We start from the raw sequence: 12,456 nt of genomic DNA on the forward strand, positions 1-12,456 counted from the left end.
AAAATATAAAAGGAAAGAAAGAAGAGGAAGAAGGAAAGAGGGAAACGGGGGAAGGGCGAAAGGCTCTTACCCCCCCCCCCCCCCCCGCCAAAAAAATAAATAAGAGAGAGAGAGAGATAGAGAGAGAGAGAAGGGAAATGGAAAGAAAGAAGAGGAATAAGAGGGAAACAGGGGAAGGGCGAAGGGCTCTTGCCTCCTCCCCCCCCCCCCCCGCCAAAAATAAATAAGAGAGAGAAGGGAAAGGGAAAGAAAATATAAAAGGAAAGAAAGAAGAGGAATAAGAAGGAAAGAGGGAAACGGCCGGGGGAAGGGCGAAGGGCTCTTGCCTCCTCCCTCCCCACCCCCCGCCAAAAAAATAAATAAGAGATAGAGAGAGAAGGGAAAGGGAAAGGGAAAGGGGGGGAGGGGGGGGCAAGAGTCCTTCGCCCTTCCCCCGTTTTCCTCTTTTCTTCTTCTTCCTCTTCTTTCTTTCCTTTTATCTTCTCTTAATTTCCCTTTCCCTTTCCCTTCTCTCTCTCTCTCTGATTTATTTTTTGGCGGGGAGGGGGGGGGGGAGTGAGGAGGAGGCAAGAGCCCTTCGCCCCCCCCCCCCGTTTCCCTCTTTTCTTCTTATTATTCTTTCTTTCCTTTTATCTTCTCTTTCCCTTTCCCTTTTTTCCTTCTCTCTGTCTCCCCCAGCTAGGGCTGGTTTTGTTTACGAAGCGCCCGTCAGGAGAGTACACGATAGAGTACACGATAAAATTGACGATATCGTGAACTTTATATCGTGAACTTTTCACGATAAAATTCACGATATCGTCAATTTCATCGTGAAAAGTTCACGATAAAGTTCACGATATCGTCAATTTCGTGAATTTCTTCGTGAAAAATATGCGATAAAATTGACGATATCGTGAATTTTATCGCATATTTTTCACGATTTAGTCTATTCGCGATGTCCCTTCAGGGCCACCATATATATCTACAGCTCTAATAATCAAGGAGGAAGTAAAGATTCGAAGGTTTTTCTTTGGGAGAAAAAACAGCATTCCCATCGCCCAAAACACGATTTCGAATGAATCTTCCTCGAACCTCATGCGATGCGGCTCTTCGTGCATTTCCAACTCAAATTGTTCAACCTTTGCTTACAACGAGAAGACACGGGAGTGCCTCCTTGCGAGGACATTGTACCAAGTGGAAAGTGCTGCCGACTCGGATGTATACTATCTACAGGAGAAAACACCAGAAGGTGATTTAAATTAATTGATGTCAATCATATTTTGAATGACTATGTCATATTTATGTTAATGATGATGGTAACAATACTAATAATTATATTTAGAAGAATCATTACAAAAATGATAATAATCATGATAGTATTAAGAGTAATAGATATTTCAAAATTAATAATTACGATAATCATGATAATAGTAAACAAATAATAATGATAATAATAGTTAAAATGTTAATAACACTAAGATTGATAATAGTAATGATGATAATTATCATCATAACGATAGAAATGATACTACTACTACTACTAATAATAATTATAATAATAATACATGAGTTTTATAAAGCACCATTATCCATTCTATTTAAATGCTCAATGCGCTTCAAAATATTAGGGAGCACATTACATCATGACAAAGGAGTCACTAATAATGATAATAATAATATAAATGATAACAATGATAAGAGTAATGCATAAACATGCAGTTCAACCCAGAATGTGTGCTAATACCCACGTTTTAATGGGCCTATTCTACTTACCTACAATGTTAGGATCATGTTACTTTATTAATCTCATTTTCTTTAAATTACTTGGAGATACTACTTCCTATATAGTAGGACTGATCAGCATTTTTTCAAAACACGAAAACGTGTCACCTGTTTATTAGCGAACACAACTTAGACGTGTCAACTGCGTTTTGTCTGCATTGGGATTCAACATCAAACTTGTTTTGCGCTTATTCTGAATATGTTTTAAGATCTACTCATAAACATGGCCTGCGCTCCGATATATTAAGATATATAATTAATAATATTGTTATTATTATTATTATTATATATATTTTGTTTTAAATTATATCATTCTGCATTACTGATTTCAATGAGATTCCTGTTTGGTGTATACTTAAACTATTTGTTTTATTCCTTGTTATATAGTTTTTCCTTATTTTCTGTCACAGGAAGCGAAAAGCGCATCTTTGTCAGTGACGAACTAGGCCAAAAACTATGGATGGCCGACATCACCAAAATGGCATTCAGCGAAATATCGATCCCTATCATGAACCCATTAAAAGCTACCTATGACCCGGTCAAAGGTTACGCCTATGTTGCGCAATTGAACTACTTGTTGAGCAGGATAAGACTGGACGGATCGTACCAGCAATTGATCAACCTGACAACTGGCGTTGGAAATAGTAAGTACTAGTATTCCGTAGGGTTTGCCGTGTTGCATTTGTTTGAATTGATAGGGGAGAATGAGTTTGCGATAAAGATGAAACACAGTTTGTGAGCCTTTTTTCTATCGTATTTGTAACACAGTTTTGAAAAATTTAATGGAATACATATCCCCTGAAAAGTGTTGCTCTTCAAATTCCCCCACATTCTAAATGAGGATTAATAGTCGAAAAGATTGACTCAAACTGTCATGTAACATGTAGGTGTACCATGTACCTAATTCCTTTTTCATTTTCATCATTATCTGAAACCTTATTTGGTGTACCACAGTGTACATCGGTTCTACTGTATTTCACAGTTATGCGTTTCCCACTGACCTCTGGCAGTTTGTTTTATTCTTTTATTTATTGTTAAGTCAATGATCGATGCCAAAAAGAAAGAAATAATATCAAATAGACTATCATATACTACTATCTACAATAAGGACCGATGAAGTTGCAATAAAATAGTGTTTCTTCCAGCAAAAACGTTTATGGGACTTCGCTATTATGTGTACATTTGTGATTTATGATGATATAAGGAATATAATATCCATTACAATTATGACATTCATATACAAGGAATCTTGGATCTTTCCATTGACGTACGATATCGACGGCTCTATGTAGTGTTATCCCCGCCCGATGTCATTGTCGAGTATGATATCGATTCTGACGATCCAGCGCCGAGTGACTTTATCAATACTGGCCTTGGCACACCGCGGGCCGTGCATTCTGTCAGCGCTACAGGGTAAGTTTCTTTCATGTTAAGGTTCCGTTTACACATGTCCCTGTTCTCCATATGAAAAATAAACAATGAGAGAAAAAAAACCAAATACCATATTTTTAACGTTAATAAACCCGAACTAAATTGCTTAATACATCTTAAAAAACACATATGAGTATTGAAGGACATTTTTACACGCGGTTACTTTTTACTCTTCCGTGACTTGCCGAGGAAAATAAAACATTCCTTAATTCTACACGGCGGTTTATATCGTCATGTGTGAAACGGGGTCAATCCACTTTTAAGCCCAAGGAACACGAGCTGAACGAATAGAAATCCCTATATTGAAATAGGTCAAGTACAGCTTACTGCTGTCTTAAATAACTAAAGGCACTTTTAACCTTAGTTTTTTTTTCTGTAATCAAACGTCAGATCAGTATATACGATAGCACATTCGAGTGGGAAACAGCGCGTACTATTCAACTGGAAACGACTGTTTGCGTCTTTATACGGTAGATGGTTTCAAATTTAATGTGAATTTCTTTCGTAATTTGATTTAAAAACATAGCTTGGTAAAATACAACTATTTCTACTACCACGGATACAGCAACTAATACTACTACAACCACCACTACTACAAATAATAGTAATAATTATGATAATGATAATAATTATTATTATTATTGTTATTATTATATATAAAATAATAATGAGAATAGTGATATTAAGAATAGTGACAATAATAATATTGATTCAGTTATATTAAAATAAACATACATATTTCATGAATTGACTTTTTTCCTAGTTACAGGTGAAGTGTTTGGAAATTGCTTCAGTAAATGTAAATCTCTATTGAAATTGTAATCTGTTTGACATATTTTACAGAGCGGAGGCAATGACACCATGTCGAAGAGTAAAGTAGATGAGAATAGCTGTGTGAAAATGGTGCTGTTAAATAAAAATATATATGTATATAATACACCTTACAGCGTCATTAGAAGGACAAATGTAGTGAAAAATTTGTCATTAAGTAGACATTGCCTCCACAAGGCTACCCAAGAAACGATAGGTTTATTCATGAGTCATTAGTTTAATCAGTAATGTTGTTTTGAATTTAGGGTTAGGGTAATATACCAGTTTTTATGATGTCCTGTTAATGTACCATTTTGGTTTATATACTGATGTCCTTATATATATATATATATATATATATATATATATATATATATATATATATATATATATATACATGTATAGATATGTAAATATATTATGTTTGCATTATATTATATAAGAAATATGGATGTAACAATTGAACGATGGGCACGATGAAGAGCAAAACAAGGTGAAGGAAAATAGAATTGTAGTAAACATTATGTTGATGTATGAGGGACAGGCAAAGAAAATAGACAATGTCCATTTCTAAATTGGGATCTTCTGTAAAGTTTCGCCGACAACGCCGGAATTATGCTGCCCATCCAACCACTTAAGGAAATGAGAGGAAAACACTGTGGCTTCAAACTATTGAGGCATTATTGTCAACGACTTTAACAAGATAAAACAGATGTAATAACATGTTTTTTGCCCCCCCCCCCTAAAAAAGAAGAAAATAATACCAAAAAAATCCATCCCTATCTCTCTCTCTCTCTCTTCCCATTTGTATCTCCTCCCCTGTTGATGTCTCTTTCTCTTTCTCTCTCTCTGTTCCCATTTTTATCTCCTCCCCTTTTAATGTCTCTATTTCCTTTTCTCTCTTTCTTTCTCTCTCTCTCTCTCTCTCTCTCTCTCTCTCTATATATATATATATATCCCTTCCTTTCTCTCTCTCTCTCTCTCTGTCTCGCATATCCTCTTTCTCTCCCCATCCCTTCTATCTCATTCTCTCTGTCTTTCTGCCTTATGTGTGTTTCCTCTATTCAACTCTCTCTCTCTCTCTCTCACACACACACACACACACATACACATTCTCTCATTCTCTCTTTCTCCATTAGGCACGTCTATTTTAGCCACGATGGCACTATTGAACGCATCGATTGTGACGGAAGCAATCGCATGGTTATCTACTCAGGGTCACCTCTGGTTGATGTTCTCGTTTTAACCGTCGATTTCGACAGTAAGCAAGCGTTTTTGTTACTTTGTTTGTGTCCCTTCTTCAAGATGTTTTTGAGATTGCTCATCTGTACCTTCGTAATCTTCCGCTTTATACTATATATGTATTGTTTACGTATAGATATATATATTATATATATATATATATATATAAGCAAGTTTAGTGAAACTGCAATTTCTGACAGTGCTCAACTGTAGGAGCAAATGTAGATATAGGAGTTGGAAGGTTACACTTTATTGGTACCATTGTGACCATTTTACTAAATGTGTGATGGATGACGTCAGATCAAGCTTTGCTTATGACAGCCCCTTTATTCTATTTATGATTTTATGTGACCCATACATGTTACAAATTCATGTACATGTACCTACCTGTATGTGTGATGATGAACAGGAATATCAAAATAAATGAACATTGAATAAGAAATCTAAATGTATTACGCCTCCCTGAATTTTACCTCCAATAATAATAATAATGATATTAATAATAATAATAATAACAAAAATAATCTTCATCATCATAAGATTGTTGAAACAAATTTTCTCTCTTTTCTTCTACTTTCTCCAGCCGGGAAAATCTTCATTGTGGATTCTACCGTCCAAGACATCATCTACATGGATCTCGACGGAACAAACGTCCTGTATTTCCTGCAGGATACCGTGACAGTCAGAGGTTTGGGCTATCATGCCGGGTTGTTGTACTGGACAGACGATGATTCCACGCTTCGAGTCTCCTCAACTTCCCCGGGTTCTACCATTACCACGGAAGGGGGTTCCATTTTTGCAGATGCCAGGGCGATTTCGATCATATAAAATGCGTACACTTTAAGCAAATGTAGGCATATTGTTGATCATTTTTTAAAGAATTAGTTTTGAGAATCCATTTTGTTTGACAAGGGTACAGAATCGTGGCTCTTAGAGTAAACCGGTAACATTGTTCAAGGTTGATTTTTAAAAAATGCGTAATTATTGTATGAAATCTTACTAATTTTATTCCTTCTACTCTACTAACCCTCTAACATGCAAAAACCCCTGAAAAAATTCTCAAGCCACAAACATAATTTTAGTTTTCTTTGAACAGGAAATTCTCCATACCAATTTTTGAATTTTGACAACCGTTTTTCCATGAAAAAAATTACATAATACAGGCTTTTTTTAAATCTCTTAACTCTTAAATGTTTTGAATGGTATATAGAGCTAATTTATTGCTTTGTGACGATTTACATTCACCTAAAGTTTGAATAAGTTATTTCAATATAGTTGAGAGAATTAAAGAATCGATCAGATCAGTTTTTCCCTATTTTTATCATTAACAATGGTCTGTTTTCACTCAAACTCTCAGATTATCTTTAACTGCACATTAAGCATTAAAGTCACTACCTTAGCACAATTTTCTATCATCTGACAATATTACCAAGTCCCTTTAAATTTTTTATTGGAATTGCCTCTTTTTAGGCGATCTGCCGCATGGCGTAGCAGAGCACCTATTGACTTCGTCAGAATCTACACTTTTTGCGTGCGTTTTTTGCGTGTGCCGTCCGTACTGAGTGTATTAATTCAATGTTTACACTTGCATTGTGTTGCTAATAGTAATACTATTCTTAACAATTTGAAATCACTCTTAGACATTTTTCCCTAAATTTAGCTCAAAGACGTTCGTTTTGACAAAAGTCAGGTCATAAAAGGACCTATTTTGAATCCGCTATAACTCTTTAGAATGGCTGCTTACCCACAATTTGTCTTTCATGTTCTGATAGGGTACAATTGGAAATGCGATTTCAGGTCTCACGTTTGCTGTTAGAATGCTTTGACTTCAACATATTGCCACTTTAAGTAAAAACGATTGAATTCGAAGCAATTAGGTTATTATTGCCGTTGTTGTTTTAAATATATAGTCTATCACTACTGTGATGTCTCCCATATTCTATTATGCTGTCGTTAATTCTTTATTCTACAAATTTACTACGATTAAATTTTTGAGGAGAAGAAAGGATCGTAGTAAAAAAAAATCCGATTGAAGGTGAAGACTGCAAAATATGCCATTATGGTTCATACTTGTACGTCTTATATGAATGGAGGCTAGGATCTTATTTTCAAAGTCCGAATTTCTCATTGACTCTGTGTAATAAGGTAGTCGGCCACGTAGTGTAGCAACTCTACTAATGAGCATAATGTGTCAACATTCTCTCTCTCTCTATCTATCTCTATCTATCTCTCTACCTGTCGATCTCACGAACACACAACGTTCTTCCTCTTTGCTTTTGCCGACATATAAAACATCTGACCACTAGTCCTAGGGTGAGGAGTAAGGGCTCCTCCTACTCGTTATTCCGATGACCGACCCATCCAAGCCACCTTCAAAACATGAATTGGCTGGGTCGTAATTCTAAACATGCAGTCTAGCCTTTTGGTCTCATGGTCAGATTCGGTGAATGCCTCTTGGTTCTTACTATTCTCCATCGATTCTTGTTCTCTCTTACAATTCTCATTTGCACATTTTCTACTCACGATTCTCGACCATCAACATCATCGCTTTTCTTCCTGCTCTGTACGATCCGACGATCCGACATTCATATACGAAATAATAAGAACTTTAACTTTATGAACGATGTGTTTTTTGGTTGTTTGATCGCCTACTCCTGTCATTAATTTAATGGTAACATGGTTGTATCGAACAATAGTCAGCACAATCATTTATAATGCTTCTACATCCTTGATTACTAAATGAGCTTGTAAATAGGCGTGTTTTATAAGTGGAGGGTGGAATTTTGTTTTAAAAGACAAAGTCTTTTTTTTTAGTTTCTACATGTGTTATGTTTCGATCAAGGCGGCAGTTCACCTAATTCGTCTCCGTGACGAATTCAATGTCCAGTTTTTTTTCAACCACTACACTTTAACAAAACTTAATCGCATATTTGTTTTTGTTCTTCCTTTTCATTTTTCTCTTTTTCTTTTGATACTAAATGAAGGAAAGGGAATATGTCTCTATCCTTACTTTCGTTATTACATACATATACGTTTATTAGGAATTAGAAGACGATTCGAGCATCGAATTCTATTCAATGCTCGCGTTGCTTATCTTGCACTCATGTGTTGTACGATAAACTGTGGAGCCCTACGTCAGCATTGCATAAATTTCATGAACAGAAGAGTAATGACGCTCATATTGATTTTATTTTCCTCGTGTGTATATATTTATACGATTAATATATACATTGGAAAATGGAAAATAAGGAAGATTTCCTTTTTTCGTAGTGATATTAATTAAACTGACAACAAATAGGAATTATGAATTATATGATGTCTTATTCTAATCGTCAACTTAGTTTAGATCCATTAGTATAGAAGACATCCAAACTAAATTACTACAAACAGGCCGTAACTAGGATTTTAGTAAGGATCGAGGTGCACGCTTCCGAGGGCGCGAAGCGTCCGAGCAGAGGGAGGGATGGGTCTGGGAGGGTATTGTTCCCAAGGGACGGCGGAGCATCTTCCAAGGGGGGGGGGGTGGGAAAAGGGGCACCTACAAAGGGAAATCTCTAAGAAAAAATATAAAAATGTTAGACATACGGAATATACCCCTACATTGTGATAATATTACCAATGATGATAAGTCAATATTTGTTCCTCTTTTGTAGTTGGGTGTGATGATTTGACTATTATATTGCGAGCGAGCAAAACATTTAAGACTTGTGAGGTCGAAGTGCGAAAATTACATCTTATATATATATATATATATATATATATAAAGACAAAATATTAAAATCCTGATAGGGTTTTAAGCACATTTTAGGGGAAAATTTAAGAAAATGTTGCTCTTTAGTAGCTGTAAATAAGGGGCACATGTTATTGAGAAATGAAAAGGTGACGCTTATCAGAAGGGAAAAGGACCCTTCTAAAAATACAAAAGGAGCAACTGCAAAAGTAAAAAGGGTAATTGTCACATGTGAAAATGGGGCACTTCTCGCAGCTTAAAAAGAGCACTCACCGGAAATGGAACGGGGCTATATAAAGAATGAAAACGGGGCATTTGTCGAAGGAACATGGGCACCAATCAGATTTTAATAGGGCCATTTATAAGAGGTGAAAAGGGACATGTAATGCAAAAGGAAGAGGCTCTTATACAAAAAAGGGAAAGGGGCACTTATCAGAAGTAAAAGGAGCACGTGTCAAAATAAAAGCGGCACTTATCAGAGGTGAAGAGGGGCACTACTCGCACTTGAAAAAGGGCACTCATCAGTCATGAAAATGGGGCACTTACGAGTTTGTAAAAGGGGCAATCATTAAAGAAAAAAGGTTATTTGTTGAAGGAAAATGGGTACCTATCGGATTTTAATTGGGGAAATTATTAGACATGGTAAGGGACACCTATCAGAATAAGGAATGGGCACATATTAAACAGAAAAGGGGGCACTTATCTGAACTAAAAGGGGGCATTTTTTCCTATCTAGAAAGGGACACGTTTGGGGTACTAGAAAAAGTGGAGGAATGTGTCCTCTAACCCTCGAAAACGCCGCCTCAGCCCTCCCCCCCCCCCTGCCAGGGACTATGTCCTACCTATTTTGCTCTCATTGCTGCATCGTTTCCTTTACCCATTTATCCTTTTGGTTTTTTATATTTTTTAACCTTTCGTCGCTAGCTGAGAGGAGAAGGCTGCTTAAGCATACTCCCTTCCCCCATCGACCCCCTTAGTTACGGGCCTGATACAGAATTACAGTCTTGTTTGTGTTGCTTTTTTTCCGGCAAGAGCCAAGAGTGCACGCACAGATTGTCTGCCCCACACTTTGGACACTGCCAAACGTGAAAATCAGACTATTTACAACTGAAGAATTATAGACTGGTATGGGCTTATTTTTTCACAAAAAAGTAAGATAATACTTTCAGCCAGGTACCTGTGCATTTTCAAAAATCGTAGGTTATAGGGACATATTTTAAAATGTGTTTTTGATATATACTGTTTTCCAGGACAGCGTCTTGACATAGTTGGTTAAACACCCTCATTAAAAAAAAGAACTTTATTCATATGTTCCATTCAGTGGAGATCGATGACCTTACAATACAGGTTAGCTGTGACCTTTCTTATGTACGTGCAGTGCTAATAACATTGCAGTATTGTTTTGTTTGGAAGATAGAGCATATCTACTAAATTGCAGAGAATGTTTCAAGTGGCGTTGAATAGTCATCGTTTTTTTAATAATATACCAGAATCAAGTAGTTAAATATATACAGTTTCAATCCATAAGCCCAAATTTGTAGTCCATCGACTGGAACACTTGAGGAAATTGCAACAAATTTATAATGACCTCTCAACAGTCTATAATTTGAAAACGGCGTAGAGCCACCAAAATTTGCAAACTGGGTGGTAACGCGCAGTTCCTCAGCGTTCTGTCGGTGATTCTTCTGGATAACCGGTTAATCAGGTGGAGGCATCCCTGCCTGCTGAACCTATGCAACTTGAACATTTGTTCGTCGTCATAATAGGTCCAAGGGATGCCTCCGATCCCGAAAAACCCTCTCTCTCCTAAGAGCTGCGGCGTGTTGTATTGCATGCAGTATGGCAGCCATCTTGGAATGAAAGCTTACCGTAATTGAATGATGATAGTTAACACTACCTTCATAGCTGAAGTAATGTTACCGCTATTTCTGAAGTGCTTACCGCTAAGAAAACTACGTTAACTCTTTAAACAATGAAAAGTTAGCCCTAAAATTAAATTTAACGCTGTTTCTGGACTTACCGCCGAAATAGGGGCTTAACGCTACGTTAAAAGTTGTATGCATGCGGGTATACGTGAGTCCGATGACCGCGTAATGAAAATGTAGTTCTGTGTAGCGCCTAGAGACATATTACATGCTTTAACTTAAGCTACATATAATCCTAGATTAATAAAGGCTTCCATCCATGCCGTATTCAGGATACTGAAGTACACTTAGCGGCTCCACATAGGCTCATCTGTAAACATCGAAAAGAGCCTAATCTTTTATTATTTTCCGGTTATTAGAATAATTTGTCTTTATTGTCAAATTCAAAAGCACAAGTCAGTTGAGACGTCTTTAATTATATCCATGGTCAAATCGCTGGATTATAATTAGTTTTGTTTACATCAAAATGACGGTTATCACAATTGCTGGATAATCTTTAGTGAAACTACTTAATTGTTTTCTTCATATAATCACTGGAATTAAAAAGTGGGATGAATTCATTGTAAACATAATCAAAAAGCCTTCCAGGTTTCTGTAGAATGGAATTAATGTTTGCATAAACTCGGTTTATAATGTGAATGGTAATATGTTTCTATTACAAACAGCTGCATTACGCAACTAGCGCTATTGTGCTGTAAAGCTAAACAGAACAAAAAATAGTAATTTTGTGTCTTTTTTTCCTTGAACCTATTATATATCTACAGCTCTAACAATTTAGGAGGATGTTAAGAATCGAAAGTTTGTTTAGCGCTTATTCTGAACATGTTTTTAGATCTAGTCATAAACATAGCCAGCACTCCGATATGTTAAAGGGACAGCTGAGTTTCGTTGCAGAGGACGCTACATAAAATAATTTGTTGTGAGATAATGAAAAACTGAGTATCCAATTTGAAAGAACATACAACTTAGATGACAAAATCATCTTGTTTGATCAAAATCGGTTAAGAGACGGTTGAAATATCCATAAATATAACCAATTTTGAACCAGCCATTGTGGGAAAAATGAGATAGCGCTCAAACATTTTTAATTCAACCAATGCCAATGCTTTTTCGTGTTGATGTTAATACGCACAACTAGCCGGTCCATTTATTGTTATTATTTAACGGTCACCGTACTTTGTTAAAGTGGAGCTGAATTGATCGTATCTAATCTCAATTTCACACATTTTGGGGTCTAAAATTACCTTCATAGCAATTTTTGGTCCTTAAAGGCACTGCAATGTCATAACTAAGAATAGGCACCCTATTTCCCAGTTTTTCGTATTTAGCCGGACCATTTTTTGGCATCGAAATTGTGCCTCGTGTATGATTTGTTTCCATTATCATACTAGTCAAAATGACTTTTCCATTGTCACCCTTTCTCTCCCTCTCTCTCCCTCTCTGTCTCTCCGTTCTCTCTCTCTCTCTCTCTCTCTCTCTCTCTCTTTGTATCTCTCTCTCTCTCTCTGTCTTCTTATTTGCCTCTATCGGTCGTTTTTTTTCTCTTTTCATGTTTGT

The sequence above is a fragment of the Strongylocentrotus purpuratus genome, unplaced genomic scaffold, assembly GCF_000002235.5.
Source record: "Strongylocentrotus purpuratus isolate Spur 01 unplaced genomic scaffold, Spur_5.0 spur5_scaffold_7, whole genome shotgun sequence".
Lineage (NCBI taxonomy): Eukaryota > Metazoa > Echinodermata > Echinoidea > Camarodonta > Strongylocentrotidae > Strongylocentrotus > Strongylocentrotus purpuratus.